Source organism: Gopherus flavomarginatus (genome assembly GCF_025201925.1).
Source record: "Gopherus flavomarginatus isolate rGopFla2 chromosome 13 unlocalized genomic scaffold, rGopFla2.mat.asm SUPER_13_unloc_3, whole genome shotgun sequence".
NCBI lineage: Eukaryota > Metazoa > Chordata > Testudines > Testudinidae > Gopherus > Gopherus flavomarginatus.
In genome coordinates this window covers 2,400,513-2,420,741 of record NW_026114611.1, presented here as the reverse complement: position 1 = coordinate 2,420,741, position 20,229 = coordinate 2,400,513, and the positions used below count along the sequence as shown (strand labels likewise).

The following is a 20,229-nucleotide window of genomic DNA, read 5'->3' as shown; positions in this document are numbered from 1 at the left end:
CGGGCAGAAGGTTTCCATTTTGGGCGGCTCGTCCATGATCCCTGGATCAGTATCCCTAGCAAGCACCTGTTGAGCAATCCACAACACTGGGAAACTGTCATGTTTATATTTTGAGGAAATGACTGTTTGTATAAGGGCTAATATGTCAGGTTTGTTGGGCCCTGGCTCAACAGCCTCTAGTTCAAGGGCCGAAGCCTCAGCCAACGATTGGGCAAAAGCACTGGGGAAAACATTGGAAAAGGTTGTGCTGTCCCATGCTACATCAGACTCTTGTTGTATGTTCAGGTTATTTGCTGGTGAAGAGGAGTTTGAACCCTGGTTAGAGCACACCACTGAAATTTTGCAGGAATGGGCCATACCCGATGCAGATGCCCAATGCAGAAAAGCACAGACGTCTACTAGAGAGCCTTATGGGCCCAGCATTAGATGGAATTTGCACCCTGAAGCTCATTGACGCTGGGGTCAGTGTGAAAGACTGCCTAGAGGCCCTTGATCACACGTTTGGGAGCATAGAGGGCTCTGAAGACAGGTACTGTAAGTTCCTTAATTCCCAACAGCTAAGGGGCGAGAAGGCTTCCGCCTATATACCGAGGCTGGAGAGATCGCTTCCGAGAGCTGTCATGAGGTGAGCAGTGACTGCTGAGCAGATGGATCAGACAAGACTGGCTCAAATTGTAAGAAGAACTCAGTATCAGAACCAGATTTTACTTCATCTCCCGCTCAGAGAACAACAGTAACATTCCCCAAGAAATGAGCCATCACTGAGAAATTTGGAGACTACTTATATGGTGCTCAGTTTCAAGTATGGACAGACAACAGATAACAATCCACTGACTTACTTGTTAACAAGGGCTAAGCTGGATGCTGCAGGGCAGAGATGGGTGGCCACTTTTGCTAGCTGTGACTTCAGCATTCAATACCAATGAGATGGTGTACAGAGTGTGATTTGTGGGAACCACAAATCCTTGGCTGGGGAGAAGATGTAAGCAGGGTCAGTTTGAACTCTACCCTGACATTTGTTGGTGATCTGTTGTAAAGGACTTTTGGGGCTGATGTAATTTGCATGGTCACATCCACCCTGCATTGCATGATTGCTTGTCCAAACCATGACTTCAGCTGCTGTGGGATCCCCAGTCTCTTTGTTATTAGGGCAGGAGCAATAAAGTGTAGTTATAGTGGTTGTATGAATGAAGGACAGCAGAAAGGTACTTGGCATTTCATGATTGATGGACTAACAGTAGCCTAAATCATTCTTGCTAGACAAGGCACATGAGTTCTAAAGCATAATGAATTGAAAGGCTGGTCAATCTATTTCTCTATTTCATTTTCTACTTTAGAAGCCTGCTATTTACCACTTTCAGTAGTAAAAGTAGGCCATTGATTCCTACCTTTTCTTTCCTATCTGCTAAAGGGTTACTGATCCAGGAGAAGGAGGGGCTTGAGCTCTCTGGAATAGCTCTTGACTGTGAGTGGCAATCTTAGGCCAGACTGTTGAGAAGCAGGGCACAGCCCCAGAATCAGTGGTGGGTTTGAGACTTAGCTTTCACCAAGTGTCAGATTCTGGAGGATGTGCCTTTTATGACTTTTTAAACCAAAACTTGCTATTTGGAAATAATTTAAATGTTCTGTGCAGAGGACTAGAAATGTTTTCATTAACCTGTATTTTAGATCATTTTAACATTTGCTGGAATCAAAGTTTTAAATCTGTTCTTACCACTTTAAGAACTGCTACTTCCTCTATCTCAGGACTAGCTATGAAACTGATTTTTGGGAAGCGGGAAATGGAACAGCAGCTTCCTGCATCCACTGCACTCAGCGCCCTGTTATTGAGGCACTGAACCTCCAGGAACGGTGGCGCTTTCTTTGGGGAGAATATCGTGGTTGAAGAGCAGCGAAGAAAAGTGGTGTTGTCTGTCTTACCATTTGGTTTGTACTAAGAGTATGGTTTCCAGTCATTTGTAACTCTTTCATCAGTTACGTCTCATAAATACCTTCATACATACCTAGCCCTCTGCTTGACTCCTTCATCCCCCCACCACCACCCACAACCCTAGCCCTGACTCTTGCACCCCCACCCATTCCCAGTGCCCCCTCTGCCCTGACACCTACAGCCCCTCACATACCCAGCCCTGACCCCAGCCCTCTGCCCCCAGCCCTCTGGGTCCTGGCCGCCAGCCCCGCACAGCCCACTGCTGGTTTGGGGTTCTGGCTGAGGACCCTTGCCAGCCGGGGTCCCGGCCGCAGGCCCCGCTCAGCCCGCTGCCGGCCTAGGTCAACAGAACTCCAGACCAGCAGCAGGCTGAGCGGGCCAGCAGCATGAGATCAACATTTTAATTTCATTTTAAATGAAGCTTCTTAAACATTTTGAAAACCCTGTTTATTTTACAATACAACACTATTTTAGTTATATAATATATAGACTTATAGAGAGAGACCTTCTAAAAAATGTTAACATGTATTATCGGCACGCAAAACCTTACATTAGACTGAATAACTGAAGACTCGGCACACCGCTTCTGAAAGGTTGCCGACCCCTGAGCTAATGTTACTTAGGGTTCATTTGACTATGTTCAACCTAAAATCAAAACCTAATAAACAAAGAATAAAAATGTAGGGAAACCGAACTTAGCCTAGTTCCCTTGAAACTTAAAGTTTAAGAACAAGTACAGCCTGCTGATAGTACATAGAGAGAGAGTGGAGGAAGTAAGTCACAATGATAGAGCAAAGTGCTCTAGCGAGGTGGGTTACCTCTTTTATAGGGCACAAGGGCCGGAAATCCTTCCTCCTATGCCCAAATTTCATTCCTCACCCACAAAACATTAGGGTACGTTTACTTCATAGGCTAGTATGTTTGTGCTTGGTGATGACATGTACATATGCACATAAGTTCCCTTGTGGTGTACCTGTTAAATCTGTGGGTACAACACTGAAAAAAACCCTATGCCATTCTCCATTGTCAATTGGTCTAGGTAAAGGTCTTAGACAGGAATAGGTACTTATCTATTTAAGTAACAAGATAAAGGTCAAATTTCGTTTCTTAGTAAAATGTCACAACATAGGTATGCTAACTTTGCCTTAGCTTAACATACAGGATATGGCCTGTAGTTCCTTGTAAGTCATGTGCCCCAGTTCCCTAATCATTTTTATTGCCCTCTGCTGGACTCTCTCCAGTTTGTCCACATCCCTTCTCATGTGGGTCCCAACCCCAAAAGTACTCACATTTCACCCCATTGGCCCCAAAATGCCAGCTTTTAATATGTAAATAGGGTGCTGCCATGATCAAGTCACTCCCGAGTTCTCCAGTGGAGCCTGCTGGCCCAGAACAAGGTGAAGATTAGCCAGGATGTCACTCAGTCAAATCCCTCTGCTCCCAGCACGTGGTATCAGAAAGCTCCAAGATCGCTCACTTCCCTTTCTCTCATCAGCTTCAGGCCCCAGGGTTACAAATCCACAAACCAGCTGGGATTCTCCCCTGGCCTCAGGGTGTGGGGCTGCTCTGAGGGGATGGACTTGCACACTTGGGCTATTAGTGCAAAGATACAATTTCAATTTCTCTTAGAGAAATTGGAGGGCAATTTATATTTGGTAAAAATCTTATTTAGTGAAAGGAAAGCTGCAGTGACAGTCTGGTTACTGGGGTGCAAAACACCTTCCTCCTGGGAGAAACAAGAAGTTAGAATTAGAAATTTACATCGTTTGTTCCTGCGTTGGTATAGGTTTAATTTTGCTTCTGTGTAGGTTTGTTACAGGCTGTGACCATTTTGGTTTATTGAGTTGTTTTGGTTTTTTTAGTTGGACTGGAGCTTTTAATTGACATTTGCTGGATCGAATGGCTGTCCTGCAACACCAGTTTTGACATAGTTCTGCATATTTTATACAGATTTGACCAGTATTCAAGGATTCAGTTCCTTTATAGGAGGTTTTAGTGGTCATGCTTATTTATTTGATGTTATTTTATCATTCTGCTGTAGCACACTTTTTTGATAAAATGTTGAAATTATTAATTTACAGCATTTGTTAGTTTTTATTTTTACAAACAAAGTTTTTCTTAATGTTTGGGTTTTAAATTAAGCCTTGTTTTTGGTTTCCATTTAGGTTTTGGTTACTGATGGGATCTTTAAGAGAACTTTGGATTCAGTACTAAAATTTGGACAGATTTAGAATATTTAAAGTAAACTCTGTTTACTATTTTATTGTAATAAAGTTTGTATTGCTGTAAACCCTGGCCCGGGGGAGAGGAGATGAGCCTGGCCTTTAACTGAGAAGGAGCAGAGTTATGGCCCCCGTGAAGGGTGGGGCCAGGTGATGGGGGGCACAGCCCCTCAAATTTTTTTGTCTAGCCCATCTCAGTCCCCCACTAAAGGAGAAGAGTCTGATGCCACACCTGCTGGTCACTGGGTGTCACTGCTGCTCCATGGGAAACATGCTCTGTGCCTTACCCAGATTGGTGGGAAACACACTATGTGCCTTATCGTGACTGGTCCGTGGGTGTCACTGCTCGTAGAGGGCAGACACACGCTGTGCATTACACCACCTGACCAGTCGGTATCACTGCTGTATCAAGGGAAACACCTTCTGTGCATTACCTTGAATGACCAGGAGGTGTCACTGCTGCGCCAAGCAAAACACCTTCTGTGCATTACTCTGACTGCCCACTGGGTGTCACTGCTGCGCCAAGGGAGACATAAGAGCGGCCAGACTGGTTCAGACGCAAAGTCCATCTAGTCCAGTATCCTCCTGTCTTCTGACAGTGGCCAGTGCCAGGTGCCCCAGAGGGAATGAACAGAGCAGGGAATCATCAAGTGATCCATCCCCTATTGCCCATTCCCAGCTTCTGGCAAACAGAGGCTATCTAGTTCTTTTTTGAACCCTGTTATAGTCTTGGCCTTCACAACATCCTCTTGCAAGGAGTTCCACAGGTTAACTATGCAACTGCCCTGATTTTACCCCCCCTCCACTGACCAGGTTGTATATGGAAAAGAGGATGAGGATGAGGAGAGCCATGATGTGTCTGTCAGTGGCTGGTGCCTCAGTTTCCTCTAGGCAGCAGTGCTGCAGGCTCCTTTGGTCTGTGCCCATGCAACTGTGTCTGGGGAAGGGGGAGTAGAGGCTCATTCTTCCCAACCCCACGGCCCACCCCCAGCAACTGGGGAATCCAGGCCAAATTTAACCCTGGTAGCTGGGCCGGGATTAGCCTGGGCTGGGGTAGGGCTGGGGAGGAATTGGGAGGGAGACAGACACACCTGGTGTGAGGGAAGATCCTCCCATTCCCTGCCAACCCCCTTCACTCCTTGCAGCATAGCACCCCCAGCGTTTCTTTCTCTGTCATGGGAGCTGTCTGCTGCCTGCTTCTCCCTTAGCATGGTCTCTCCTCACCCTGGGGCACTGGCATTGCCCATCCTGTGCAAACAGGCAGGCCCCAGTGTGCCCCATGGCACTGCTCTGCAATTGTGGGGGCAGCTGTTGGATGGAGCCATATCAAAATATGGGAGTGGGCAAAGCTGGGGACCAGAACTCCTGGGTTCTCCCCTCGCATGTGGAAGGGGAGTGGAGGTTAGGGGGTAGATTAGGGAGAGGCAGGGCTGGGATCCAGGGATACTGCTTTTTCTGGTTTTCTCCACCTCCTGCAGCTGCCTCGGTCCTTTCAGTGCATTTCTTGTTCCAAATTCATTTGCTGACTTGTGTAACTCACCCCAGAGGTGGCTGCATCTCAGTGTTGGGTGAGGCACCCTTGGCTGCATCACCTCCTAACTGCGTCTCTCTCCCCCTTCGGGTGACCCTGCAGCACTCAGCAAACATCCACAAGATCATGGGGCACTTTGAGCACTGGGCAGGCAGGGGTCAGGCGCCCAGCCCTCCCTTCAGAGAATGGGACCCAGCACCCCCTACTTATTACAGGGATTAAAAAGGGGCAAAGGAGGGCAAATCAGAGGAGGGGGTGGCCAGGGTCTGAGCAGGGAGTGGAAATTGACTGGTTGGGGGGTCAAGCAGCTGGAGGCAGAGTTAGGAGAGGGACTGAAGGGCAAAGTCAGGGAGGGGGGAAGGAGCCGGAGTTAAGCCCAGGGGGAGGCGCTGCCAGAGGGTTAAACCCTGGCACAGGCAGAGACAGAGGGGTAACAGTTATCCCGGTGGGCTGAGACTCCAGTGTTTGCAAACTTGGGTGGGGGGAGCAGAGGGCTTTTTTATTTCCCTTCTCACAGGCAGCACCTCTCAGCATGGGCTTCCCAGGGCTGGGCTCTTAAAGGCACAGGCATCCCACTGCCTAGACACTGCAGCTCCTCTCTGATGTAACCTACTGAGGTGCTACAGTAGGAGACCCAATTCAGTGAAACCAGGCATTCCCTATACGCCCCCCAGCCAGGCGGCTGTGCACCCCCTTCCCCGAATTTCCCCAACACCCCCTCCCTCAGTGGTCAGGTAGTTACATGCAGCGCTGCCAATGTTGTCATTGGTTGCAAATTTGAATGGAAATTGAAACGTTAACACACTTTAAAAGCAGATACAACGTATGAAAACTACTTGTACCTGAGAAAGAAAAATAGCTTTGGAAAGTCTGGACAAAGCCGGGTTTCCTCACCCAGCTCTTGTGTTTGCTGGCAATGTCGGTGTATTGGCTTCGGCAGTGTTGGCCAACCTTAGGATTTCAAATGATGATTTGTAAGCGAGGTGTGAATGAGCTCTCTCCTGGCAGCTACTGATGACCAGGGTTGGGAGGAGGCTTTGGGACCAGACTGTATTTACATGAACTCACCTACTCTGCTAAAGTATCCAGCGGACAGAGCTGGGCTGCCTCTGCTCTAGGTGCCCAGAGGAGGAGGGAAGGTGTGTGGAGCTCCAGCCTGGGACTCTTCCTCCCTCCTGCCAAGACCTGACTATTAATCCCAGCCCTGGCACTCCTTTCTTCAAGCGCCATGTGGGCCAGAGGAAACGTGTGGTAGGAAGCACAAGGGCCAAGCTTGTGAACATCAGGTGCAGCAGCAAGAATCCCAACTATCAGGGTAGCAAGTTCTAGAGCCCTAATCCATTGTAGCCACCCCAGCCAAAGACCTGGCTCCAGGAGGTGTGAGTCACCCAGCAGGAGGGGAAAGATTCACTCTTACACACAGCTGGAGACAGGGAAGTTCATCTCTGGGGCTTCACCGCAAGCATGGGGGGCAAGTTTGTAGAAATTTTGGTGGTGTCCAGAACCCGCCCCCAACTCCGCCCCCCAAACTCCACCCCCACCTGCCTAAGGCTCTGGGAGAGGGATTGGGTGGGAGGTCTAGGGTGCAGGCTTTGGGATAGAGTTTGGTTGCAGGCTCCAGGCGTGGGGTTGTAAGAAGGGGTGAGAGGTGCAGACTCTGGGAGGGAGTGCAGAGCTGAGGATGAGGGATTCCTGATGCAGGAGGGGGCTCAGGACTGGGACACAGGATCAGGGTGCAGAGGCTCAGGGCAGCCTGCCTTGCCATTACTGGTGGGTTGGCACTAGGACCCCGGGGGAAGCAGACAGCAGTTCTGCCCAATATCCCTCTACTCCAGCTGCAGGAGCAGGCAGGGGACAGGCACATGCTGCTTTTTGTCTGGCAGGGACGCAGCGCAGCAGGGGGGACATGGCAGGCAGGGGCCAGGGCCCAGGGGAAGAGACCCAACTCCAAATATTGCTGGAGCAGGGCCCCCAGCCCTGAATATTCCTGGAGCCCGAGCACTGCAAATGTATATAACCTGCCGCCTATGACCACAAGCCAACACAAGGTCCCACTGAGATTTGAACTCAGATTACAGGATTCAGAGTCCTGAGTGCTGCCCATTACACCATGGGACCAGCTTGTTCTACCTTCTCTGCACATCGGTGACCCTCATGGGGCTGCTCGTGTAAGGGGGCTCTTGGCCCTTTACTAAAACTTAGTGTGTGTGTGTGTGGGGGGGGGGTTGGTTGGCTAGTTCCCAGCACCAATAGAAGGGGGAAGGATCAATGGGAAATCAGGACCCTGAGACTGACAGTCCCCAGGGACAATGGGGAGAGGCCAAAGCTCCAAGTTAGCTGCACTGACAGGCCAGACAGTGTAATGAGAGAGTCACCAGGCCAGGGGGTCCCATCCTCCATGTGAGCTGGAACTGCCTGGGCGAGAGTGGGGCAGAGCTAAGGAGAGAGCAGGAGCCCGAGAAGAGCCAGGGAGCAGAGCTGTGCAGGTGTAGTGCCAGAAACTGCTATATGTAGGAATTTGCAACCTGTAGCAGTTACTGATACCTGAAGTTGTTCTTATTTGCTGACTTGTCCTAAGTGGCTAAAACTTGACAGTGGTTTCTCTAGCAAAGGCCAGTTCCTGGCCCCTTGGTCCAGACATCCTCCTTCATATCAGGCTAGGGTGACCAGATGTCAAGATGAAATATTGGGACGTGGGGGGCGGAGCAAAAATAAAAGCCGGAGGGCCCCCCCGCCGCCAAGCGGCAGTGGCACAGCCCCATCTCCAACCAACTCTCGGCTGCAACCGCCACTACACCCCCAGCTCCCCCATCCCCTCACTCCTGGGCCCAGCCTGGGCTCCGAGCTCTGCAGCCGAGCCATGATCCGGGCCCCTCCTGCAGCTCCCGGGCAAGGGGTGAACCAGGCAGCTCCCGGCAGGAGCGTGTCCGCCCCACTTGTGTCTCCGCCCCCTGCCCACTTGGGCCCTGCCTGCTCCATGCTGCCCCCAGCCCCACTGCGCTGCCCCGCAGGCTGCAGGGCTGGAGCAGCTTCCGCGCTGCGCTCCCGGCTGTGGCCATGGCCCGTGTGTGCAAACCTGGGAGGGAGCAAGAATGCTGTGTGCTTGGGGAAGAGGCAGGGCCAGGGCGAGGATTTGGGGAGGGATCCAATGGGGGAATGAGGGGGTGGAGTTGGGGGGGGCAAGTATCCCTCCAGACTATGCCTGTGTGCCGGAGAAGAGGACAAAGATATTTGTTTGTCCAGGATCCCGACCAAACATAGGTCGGGTTGCGGGACAAACAAGAAAATATCAGGACAGTCCCGATAAAATCGGGCCGTCTGGTCACCCTCCATCAGGCTTCAAGTTGAGAATCATTTCCCATTCCTGCTGTGTGGGAGGGGATACTTTTAAACGCACTCTCTGTGCGACTGCACATGGCTAAGCAAAGAGAACAAACCCTAAATCCCCCCTGTGCTTTGGGAGCCAGGTTTGCAGTGGGAATTCTGTAGTTCAGATGACTTCACACCTGGTCATTGTGATTCTTTACCAGTTTCTCTAGCATTGGGGCAGTTTTTTACTCACAGCTGTGATGGCCAAGTGGTTAAGATGTGGGAGTTGAAGTATAATAGGGTTTTCCTGTGCAGGTTTGAATCCTGCTCACAGCATGGCCTGTGTTTTGGCCAGACTCTCACACGGGCAACACCTCTGTACCACCTCCTGAGATTCTCTCAATTCTCTCCCCACCCCAAGTAAATCCTGTTCTGCTCCTTTCATAGAGATCCCTGGGGCACCACCTCACACTGTGATCCTGAGGGGTCAGGCAAACTCTCAGCACCTGAAGCCTCTGCCACTCACCTGGTGCCCCATGGATGAGCCATAGCCCTGGTTCAGCTCCTCTCTCTAGAGTACGAAGGAAGCCAAGTCAGCGACTCCATGGGAGCTATGGGGCTGCAGAACCAGCTGAGAAAAAATAGGTGCTCAGGACTCACTGGCAGCCAGCTCCTCCCCCACCCACTACAGGCCTTGCTGACAAGCTCCTCCTATTCCCCTTGAGCACCTCCCACTTGCCAGTGATCAGTGGGGTTCAGGAGGCACTGGGTGGGGAGGGGGATGAGCAGGAACGGGAAGAGGTTGGGGAGGTTGAGGAATGGTGCAGGAAGTTGCAGGGTGGGAAGAGATGGGACGGGTGGGGCAGGGCCTGGGGATGAAAGAGGGGATTTGTCCTTGACCCCAGGCCCCTCTAGGGCCAGCGCTGAAGGAAAACGCTGGCTATGACAGTGACAATACAACTGACCAGCATTGCAGGGGAGGCTGAGGGAGATCCGCACTCATCAGGTCTCTTCTCTCCCCCACGGTGAGCCAGACACTGCTCTCTCCTGGCTCTCACTCTAGCAGCTGGACGCCAAGGAGCCATTTCCCCACAGGAAGTGCATTGAGTGCCCCTGTGGTGCTGGGGGGTGGGGATGGGGCTGGCGCTGCTGCTGCCTGTGGGGCTGGCAGGGGGGTTGATGTCTGCACAGACTCTCAGCTGCCAGGTCGGAGGGGGGCACTTGGGGCCTTACCAGACAGGCTCAGTGAAGACGGGGGGTTGACAGAGCAATACAGATGCTTTCCAGAGCACGGAGCAGCATCCGCCCATGCAGCCAGTCAATGAGCATTTCCCACAGCCTGGAGCCGAGGGGGAGGCAGCAGCTGCTGTTCCAGCTGCTCGGGGACAAGCCCTGCCAGCCAACAGACACTTCTTACTCACCACAGCTAAAGGTGCCCGGTTCCTCCGGTGGGAGTATGAAGCAGCCGTTTGTTTTCCTCTCCTTTTTGTGTGCAACTGCTTACAAAAACATCCCAGACAGAGAAGCAACAGGCCAAAATGCTGTCCTACAGCTGCCAAAGTAGCTCAGTTGGGAGAGCATTAGACTGAAGATCTAAAAGTACCTGGTTCAATCCCAGGCTTTGGCAGGCCCTGTCATTCCTCTTTGTGAAGGGGTGGCTTGTTTTCTGGGAGCACAGCAGTGCTTGCACCCAAGCTAAGTTACTGATCTTGGGCTCTGCAGTAGGAAAACATTGAATGGGCTTCTGCCCCTAGTTGGCCCACCTGACCTTTAATAATGAGAACTGTCTTTCTCAATATGGTAGGAAGAAAGTGAGGCAGGGTAGCCCTCAGGAATGGTGCCAGAGGGCTGCTAGGCAGGGATTGGGGATGGAAGCTCCTCTGGGCAGCTGAGCCAGGGCAGTACCAGGGAAGGGGCATCTGTAAAAGTGACCCCACACACCTCTCCTCCTCTGGGCACCTAGAGCAGAAGCAGGTGGTGCTGACAGCTCCAAGGGAAGGCTTAAAAGCCACAGAGCAACTGAGGTCAGGGCTAGAGGAGGGCAGGACCATGCCTAGATGTGGCCTTCAAACATGCACAAAAACACCCAGCCAGCCTTCTCCCTGCCATGCTGAACACCCACTGAAGGTCACCAGCACACGGGGCAGCTGCTGATGCTCTGTGGCCAACATCACAAGATGGTAGGAAGGCAGGGTCAGACTCCATGGTGGGGCCTCTGACTGGTCCCACTCAAGGTGCTCACTTTTGCAGTGGGGCAGGAGATTTTTCCCCAAGAGGCTTTTCCCCAGCTGGCGAGAAGCAAAGAAACACCCAGGCTCCGAAGGTGCTATATAGCAAATCCCCTCAAACACAGGGACTGGCGCACATTTGGAAGGGGGAAACTGCTCTACACACTAGCCCGGGCAGCCGCCCATTTTCTTTGGCAAGTCAGGAAGGGCAAAGGCAAGACTGGAAGCACCTGAGACTTCTGCCCCAGCCTTTGTGACACCCAACCCCCAACTCCTTCCCAGGGCTCTAGCTGAAGGCAGAGCATTGGTCTGAGCAGCCAAGAAGAGGTTCCAGCCCTGAAGGGAGCAGGACTTTCAGCACGAAGGTAAAAGTGCACCAGCACAACCATGAAGGGACTCAAACCCTCAATGACCTCATCTGAGGTCAGAAGCCTTATCCATTAGGCCACATGATCACACAAGAAAAGGCCCTCCAGGCATTTCTTTGGAAAAGGCAGACACTAATACATCCGACAAAGTGGGGATTCACCCATGAAAGCTCATGCTCCAGTACGTCTGTTAGTCTATAAGGTGCCACACGACTCTTTGCTGCTTATGGAGACATTGTGTTTCTCAGGTCAGCTACTGAGGGGGGCCGAGACTCTCTGGTCACAAGAAGTGGAGTTCCCAGTGAGATGTGAGACTTAATTATCTGGAGCCGAGTGCAGGGCTTTGGCAGGGAGTCTCAGGCATGAGGGATTGTGGTGCAGCAGATGGACTGGCTCTTTAGGTGCGGAGATTTAGTCTCACTGAGGAGGAGGAGAAATCCTGCTGACAGGCAGTGTCTAGGGCCGGTGCAACCGCTAGGTGAACTAGTCAGCCGCCTATGGTGCTAAGTGGTTGGGGGCACCAAAAATCGCATTCAGGGGAGGCGGTGGAGTGGAGGAGAGCTGGGGCAGGGGGCTGTGGGGGGGGAGTTGGGTGACCTGGCCCCAGCCTGCGCCGCTCTGCCAGCTCGGGCTGGGGGACGGGGTGCTGTGTAGGGAACCAAAATGTCTAGAGACAACCCTGAATAGATCATTTTTCCACAGTTACCGATGGCTGTTAGAATAGAGCTATTCAGGCTGCTTGTACAGGCCTAGACTTTAAGAATTTAGGTGTATTTTTATCACTTAGCTAGTGACAAGGGTATAAACCAAAGAACCAAAATCCCAGTCTGCCTGTGTCTGGGCCTTCTCTCCCTAGGAGAGTCTGAGCCCTTGTTCGTAGGTGTCATAAACAGATAGTTAAGGGTTAATGTCTCTTTTACCTGTAAAGGGTTAAGAAGCTCCATAAACCTAGCTGACACCTGACCAGATGACCAATAGGGGGACAAGATACTTTCAAATCTTGGTGGAGGGAAGTCTTTGTTTGTGCTCTTTGTTTTGGGGGTTGTTCGCTCTTGGGACCAAGAAGGACCAGACATCCATCCAGGCTCTCCAAATCTTTCTGAATCAGTCTCTCATGTTTCAAACTTGTAAGTAATTAGCCAAGCAAAGCGTGTTAGTCTTATTTTTGTTTTCTCAACTTGTAAATGATCCTTGTTTGCTGAGAGGATTTTACCTCTGCTTGCTGTAACTTTGAACCTAAGGCTAGAGGGGTTTCCTCTGGGCTATATAAATCTGAGTACCCTGTAAAGTATTTTCCATCCTGATTTTACAGAGATGATTTTTATCTTTCTTTCTTTAATTAAAAGTTTTTTCTTTTAAGAACCTGATTGATTTTTCCTTGTTTTAAGATCCAAGGGGATTGGGTCTGGACTCACCAGGGATTGGTGGGGGGAAAGGAATGGGGATGGTTAATTTCTCCTTATTTTAAGATCCAAGGGGTTTGGATCTGTGTTCACCAGGGAATTGCTGAAGGCTCTCAAAGCTGCCCAGGGAGGGGAATGTTTTGGGGGGACAGTGAGTGATCCAGACAATAACTTCTGGATGGTGGCAGTGTTGCCAGATCTAAGCTAGTAATTAAGCTTAGAAGAGTCCATGCAGGTCCCCCACGTCTGTACCCTAAAGTTCAGAGTGGGGAAAAAACCTTGACAGTAGGCTAAGGCCTTTGGCTAAACAGCAGGGGCAGCCATATGCTGGGAAGTGAAGGGTCACATCCTCACCTCCCAAACCCGTCACACTGAACTAAGGTGGGGTTGGGCTGTTAGGAAGACGATCCTGTCCCAATAGTGCCCATCACCACCAGATAAAGAACCAGATCTTAAGGGAGCATCCGGTCTGGCAAGAAATCCCTTCTCAATGGTTGTGGTTGTGAAACCGTCATTTCTGTAGGGTTTATCTTTATGGCCCCAGCTTTTCTGTTGTCAATCTGTCTGGTCCTCTTATTCTTTCTGTCTGCAGCAGAATTAATTTTGCTGGGTGTAAGTTAATTAGGGGAGTGGGATGTAATTGGTTAGAGAATTCTGTTACAATAGGTTAGAATTGGTTAATTACATTTCAGTAAAATGATTGGTTAAGGTCTCGCTGAGAATATTACTGTATAAACTGGGGTCAAAGAGGCAGTGGGTGGGGAAATTGGCATCATGCTTGCTAACGGGGGGTAGGAATAGGGAACGGGGAACAGGGACACAGGCAAGGCTCTGCAGTGTTGGAGCTGGGAAGGGGGACGTGAGGTAAACACTCTGCAGTGTCAGAGCTCATAGACTCATAGATTTTAAGGTCAGAAGGGACCATTATGATCATCTAGTCTGACCTCCTGCACAACGCAGGCCACAGACTCTCACCCACCCACTCCTGTAACAAACCCCTGACCTATGTCTGAGCTATTGAAGTCCTCAACTCGTTGTTTAAAGACTTCAGGGTGCAGAGAATCCTCCAGCAAGTGACCCGTGCCCTACGCTGCAGAGAAAGGTGAACCCCCCCCAGGGTCTCTGCCAATCTGCCCTGGAGGAAAATTTCTTCCTGACCCCAAATATGGTGATCAGCTAAACCCTGAGCATGTGGGCAAGACTCACCAGCCAGACACCCAGGAAAGAATTGTCTGTAGGGATGTGGGGTAAACGCTCTGTGGTGTCAGAGCTGGGTAGGGAACACAGGGGAACAGACTCTGTCCCTGTATAGAGATCAGCCTGACTGGTGTGAAGGGCTTTGGAATCTGCTTGCTTGGAAACTAACCCCAGTAAACATCCCTTTGTCTGTGCTTCGGACTTCTGGTCTTTTGCTGCTTGCTGTCCGTGCGACAAAAGCCAGGGAAGTGGGTAGGGGAAGGGAAAGCCAAAGCCCTCTAACAATGGCTCCTTGCTCCTCTCCCTCCAGGCTCAGTGGTCAAGGATGGGCAGGACTCCAGGCTCTGCTTGAGGGATCCTGGCACAGGGGCTCGCTGTCCCTGCTCACCTCTGCTCCGTCTTCTCCCCTGAGCAGGCTGCCCCCTGTCTAATTCTCCTCCCCTCCCAGGCTTGCCGCACTAAACAGCTGATTAGCACTGCAAGTCTGGGAGGCAGGAGAAGTGGAGCGGCACCAGCGTGCTCAGGGGAGAAGGCAGAAGGGAGGTGAGCTGGGGTGGGGAGCTGCTGCAGGGGGGGGGCTGCCTGGCTCTTTGCCATGGCCCCCGCCCCTGCTCCGCCCCAGTCCTGCCCCCCCTGCCCATGCACTCACTGCATGGTCCACTCCTCTGGCTCCCAGCCACGCTGCCGGCGAGTGCTGTGGGGCAGTTCCCCCCTCCCCCCAAACTTGGGAGCCAGAGGAGCTGTCATAAACAGATAAGTAAGAGTTAATAGAACAGAAGTGCTTCATATCTCTTTGCCTGGAAAGGGTTAACAAGATCAGAAAGCCTGGCTGTCACCTGACCCGAGGACCAATCAGAGGACAGGATACTTTCAAATCTTGAGGGAGGGAAGTTTTTGTGCTGTGCTGTTAGTTTTGGTTGTTGTTCACTCTGGGGGCTCAGAGGGACCCGACGTGCAACCAGGTTTCTCTCCAATTAATAGGTTTCAGAATGGAAGCCATGTTAGTCTGTATCAGCAAAAAGAACGAGGAGTACTTATGGCACCTTAGAGACTAACAAATTTATTTGAGCAACAACTCTGACATCATAATAAAAAAGGCTGACAAAGGAGGTGCTGTCGTCATCATGACTAGGTCGGAATATGAACAAGAGGCTGCTAGGCAGCTCTCTAACTCCACATTCTACAGGCCATTACCCTCTGATCCCACTGAGAGTTACCAAAAGAAACGACACCATCTGCTCAAAAAACTCCCTGAAAAAGCACAAGAACAAATCTGCACAGACACACCCCTAGAACTCCAACCAGGGGTATTCTATCGTCTACCCAAGATCCATAAACCTGGAAATTCTGGATGCTCCATCATCTCAGGGATTGGTACTCTGACAGCAGGATTGTTTGGTTATGTAAACTCCCTCCTCAGGCCGTACATTACCAGCACGCCTAGCTATCTTTGAGACACCACTGATTTCCTGAGGAGACTACAGTCCATTGGTGATATTCCAGAAAACACCATCTTGGCCACTATAGAGATAGAAGCCCTCTACACCAACAAAGATGGATTACAAGCCGTCAGGAATAGTATCCCCAATAATGTCACGGCAAACTTGGTGGCTGAACTTCGTGACTTTGTCCTCTTCCACAACTATTTCACATTTGGGAACAAAGCATACCTTCAAGTCAGTGGCACTGAGGTGGGTACTCACATGGCCCCACAGTATGCCAAAATTTTTATGGATGACTTAGAACAACGCTTCCTCAGCTCTCATCCCCTAACTCCCCTACTCTACTTGCGCTACACTGATGACATCTTCATCATCTGGACCCGTGGAAAAGAAGATCTTGAGGAATTCCACTGTGATTTAAACAATTTCCATCCCACCATCAATCTCAGCCTGGACCAGTCCACACAAGAGATCCACTTCCTGGATACTACAGTGCTAATAAGCGATGGTCACATAAACACCACCCTATACTGGAAACCTACTGACCACTCTACTTACCTACATGCCTCCCGCTTCCATCCAGACCACACCACACGATCCATTGTCTACAACCAAGCTCTAAGATACAACCGCATTTGCTCCAACCCCTCAGACAGAGACAAACACATACAAGATCTCTATTTAGTGTTCTTACAACTACAATACCCACCTGCTGAAGTGAAGAAACAGATTGACAGAGTCAGAAGAGTATCACACCACCCAACCCCGACCTGTTCCTGGGAGGTGTCGGTATTGACCCAGGCCGCCGAGCACCATGGAGTGAAGAGACCAATTTTATCAGTAAGTCAGACCCCCTGGCTGCCCACTGCCTGGATCACCTCCCCCCAGGTAATGCAAGCCACCGTCCAGAGCCATTGCTGGGCCCCAGGGGCAGCCACACAAGCCACGGGGATTGGCAGCTCCCAGGAATCTCGGCAAGGAATCTCCAGGCTGGAGGGTTTCCCCTAGTGCCGGATCCACCCTCAGGGTCCAGCCAGGCAGCAGCTTCCACCCAAGGCTAGTGAGCTAACAGCAGCAGCGTGGCTGGGGGGCTCGGCCGGTGACTGGGGCCAGTCGCCTGAGCATGAACCCAGCTGACCCCAGGAGATGGACCCGGGTCACCAGCCCAACCCACCACGCGGCTGCTGCCGCTACCCCTTTAGTGCGCGAGCTCCCATGGATCACGCTGGGGAGATCCCCTAGCTGCAGGGTAGATGCCCCAGAGCATCTGGCAGGGCACAGCTCCTGGCTGCCCTGCCCTGCTGAGTTCTCTACTAGGCTGGGTGGATTTGGGGCCAAGGGTGCTGGGTGACAGGGGGGCATTGGCTGTGGGCTGGGACTGTCACTTCCCCCCCGCCCATCCAACAGGATCACAGCAAACGAAACCAGCTCAGCCTGCAGGGGAAGAGTTCAGTCCAGGGCCTGGTGCATTCTGGGAGCAGGGATGGTGCAGAGAAAGGGCAGATACAGGGCACCTCTGAACACTCCATGCAGAACTGCTTGTCCTGACCCACAGCCCCTGTTATCCCAGTCCTGGGCTCCCATCTCACTGCTCTGCCAGTGCCCCTCACTCCCGATCCACAGACCTCCCCTCTCTGTATCTGTGACTTCTGCTACTGAACCACCAATGCGCTGACTCCTCTTGTGAGACATTTCTCTGCACAATACTGCTGCTATTCCAGTTACTGACTCCAGGAAACATTTTCCTTAGCCTGGTTGTGTGTGTCACTGGTTTCTATAGCAAAGATCAGTCCCTGGCCCTGTGGCCCAGACATCCTCATTCACATCAAGCTTCAAGTTGAGAATCATTTCCCATTCCCGCTCTGTGGGAGGGGAGACGTTTAAACGTGCTCTCTGTGCGACTGCACATGGCTAAGCAAAGAGAACAAACCCCAAATCCCCCCTGTGCTTTGGGAGCCAGGTTAGCTGTGGGAATTCTGTAGTTCAGATGACTTCACGCCTGGGCATTATGATTCTCTACCAGTTTCTCTGGCAGTGGGGTAGTTTTGTGCTCACAGCTGTGATGGCAGAGTGGGTAAGGCATTGGAGTTGAAATCCGATAGGATTCCGCTGTGCAGGTTTGAATCTTGCTCACAGTGAGGCCTGTGTTTTAGCCAGTCTCTCATCCGGGCAATACCTCTCTACAACCCCCGAGACACTCTCAATTCTCTCCCCACTCCAAGTAAATCCTGTTCTGCTCCTTTCATAGAGATGCCTGGGACACCACTTCTCAGCACCTGAAGCCTCTGGCACTCACCTAGTGCCCCATAGATCAGCCATAACCCTGGTTCTGCTTCTCTCTCTAGCGTGCGAAAGGAGCCAAGTCAGTGACTCTATGGGTGCTACAGGGCTGCAGAACCAACAGAGAGAAAAAAAAAAAAAAGGTGCCCAGCAGCCATCTCTGCCCCTGCACCTCCCACCTGCTAGGAGGCCTGGCTGATAAGCTCCTCCTCTTCTCCTCCTTCAGCGCCTCTCGCTGGCCATTGATGGGGTGTGCTGGAGGAGTGAGGAGAGAAAGAAGTGGGGCAGGGTCGGGTGGGAAGAGATTTGATGGTTTGGGGGCAGGGCCTGAGGTGGAGCAGGCATTGAGCACCGCCCAGGAACTCTCAAAGTCAGCACCTCTGAGCGCAGAAGCCTTCCCTGAGTCTGAGCTGCCAGGATCCCTGCCGCAGAGCAGGTGCCACAAGTCTCAGCCTCTCTGTCCCACACATGGCTCTTGGCACCACCAGGAATCATTTGGCTCCTGGCACACAAGGCAACTTTAAATCTGAGTCACTGGACAGCAGCTCAAACCCTGGCTCCTCCCATTAAGAGCCTGATGCTTTACTGACTGAGCTAGCCAGGCTTGCTAGGAGCCTCTACCCCTCCTCTTCTTCTCCACGGCCACTGCCAATTCCTCCTCCTCTTCCTCCCTCCTGCACCTGAGGGTCACTAAATCTCCTCACCTAGACAGCCAGCCTGTTCCCTGCACCCCAATCCCTCATGCCTGAGCCTCCCTGCTAAAGTCCTGCACCTGGCTCCATAGAATTAATTCTCACGTGTCACTGGGAACTCTGCTTCTTGTGCCCAGAGAGTCTTGGCCTCCCTCAGTAGAAGACCCATGAAACACAGTGTCTGCCTTTTCTAAAGAAGTGCTTGGAGGGGCTTTTCTTCCCTGGCCTAATGGATAAGATGTCTGACTTCAAATCAGGAGATTGAGGGTTTAAGTCTCTTCATGGTTGTGATGCTGAATTTTTACCTTCGTGCTGAAAGTCCTGCTACCTTCAGGGCTGGAACCTCTTCTTGGCCGCTCAGGCCAATGCTCTGGCTTCAGCTAGAGCCCCGGGAAGGAGTTGGGGGTTGGGTGTCACAAAGGCTGGGGCATGAGCCGCAGGTGGTTCCAGTCAAGCCCTTGCCATTCCTGACTTGCCAAAGATAATGGGCGGCTGCCCGGGCTAGCGTGTAGAGCAGTTTTCCTCTTCCAAGTGTGCACCTGCCCCTGTGCTTGAGGGGGTTGGTAAATAGCACCTTGGGAGCCTGGGTGTTTCTCTGCTTCTCGCCAGCTGGGGAAAAGCCTCTTGGGGTAAAATCTTCTGCCCCACTGCAAAAGTGAGCACTGTGAGTGCGAACAGACAGAGTCCACACCAGGGGGCTGGCCCTGCTTTCCTACCTTCTTCTGATGTTGGCCACAGAACATCAGCAGCTGCCCTGCATGCTGGTCTGCAGGTCGCTTTCAGTGGGTGTTTGGCAGGGAGCAGCCTGGCCGAGGGTCTTTGTGGCTGTCTGCTGGCCATGCATAGGCATGGTTCTCCCCTCCTCTTGCCCTGCCTTCAGTTGCTCTGTGGCTTATAAACCTTCCCTTGAAGCTGTGAGCACCAGCTGCCTCTGCTCTAGGTGTCCGAAGGAGGGAAGGTGTGAGGGGCTCCAGGCTGGGCTCCACCTCCCTCCTGCCAAGCCCTGACTATTAATCCCAGCCCTGGTGCTCCTTTGGTCAAGCGCCATGTGGGCCAGAGGAAAGGTGTGGCAGGAAGTACAAGGGCCAAACTTGTGGCCATCAGGTGAAGCAGGAAGAATCCCAACCACCAGGTCAAACCACAGGACTACAGGCGGCCATAGCCACCTCTGCACCTCAATCCATTGCAGCCATCTCAACCAAAGACCTGGCTCTAGTGTGTGTGAGTCACTCAGCAGGAGGGAAAAGACTCACTCTTAAACAACTAGAGACAGGAAAATTGAGCACTTTGAGCTCCAGGGCTTTACCACAAACCAACACAAGGTCCCACTGACGTTTGAACTCAGACTGCAGGATTCAGAGTCCTGAGTGCTGCCCATTTCACCATGGCACCATCTTGTGCTGCCTTCTCTGGCCATCGGTGACCCTCACGGGGCTGGCTCGTGTAAGGGACTGTTGGCCCTTTACTAAAATTTAGTGGAGTTATTGGTTGGCTAGTTCCCAGTTCCAATAAAAGGGGGAAGGGTCAATGGGAAATCAGGCCCCTGAGACTGACGTGCCCCTGGGGCAATGGTCACAAACTGATAGGGAACATGTTAGAATTTGTTAATGGAGAAAAATTCCCGGTG

General features: G+C 51.8%; 3 non-coding genes across 3 annotated transcripts; 2 read left to right on the top strand and 1 right to left on the bottom strand.

The window, feature by feature from the left end:
* Positions 1 to 1,666: 1,666 nt before the first annotated feature.
* On the top strand, positions 1,667 to 1,862 carry LOC127041605 (U2 spliceosomal RNA). Its single transcript, XR_007771695.1, has one exon. It is a non-coding gene; the product is annotated as a U2 spliceosomal RNA (small nuclear RNA).
* Positions 1,863 to 7,729: 5,867 nt separating this feature from the next.
* TRNAQ-CUG (transfer RNA glutamine (anticodon CUG)) lies at positions 7,730 to 7,801 on the bottom strand. The gene has a single exon. It is a non-coding gene; the product is annotated as a tRNA-Gln (tRNA).
* A 2,745-nt stretch (positions 7,802 to 10,546) lies between these two features.
* On the top strand, positions 10,547 to 10,619 carry TRNAF-GAA (transfer RNA phenylalanine (anticodon GAA)). Its single transcript has one exon. It is a non-coding gene; the product is annotated as a tRNA-Phe (tRNA).
* The last annotated feature ends 9,610 nt before the right edge of the window (positions 10,620 to 20,229 follow it).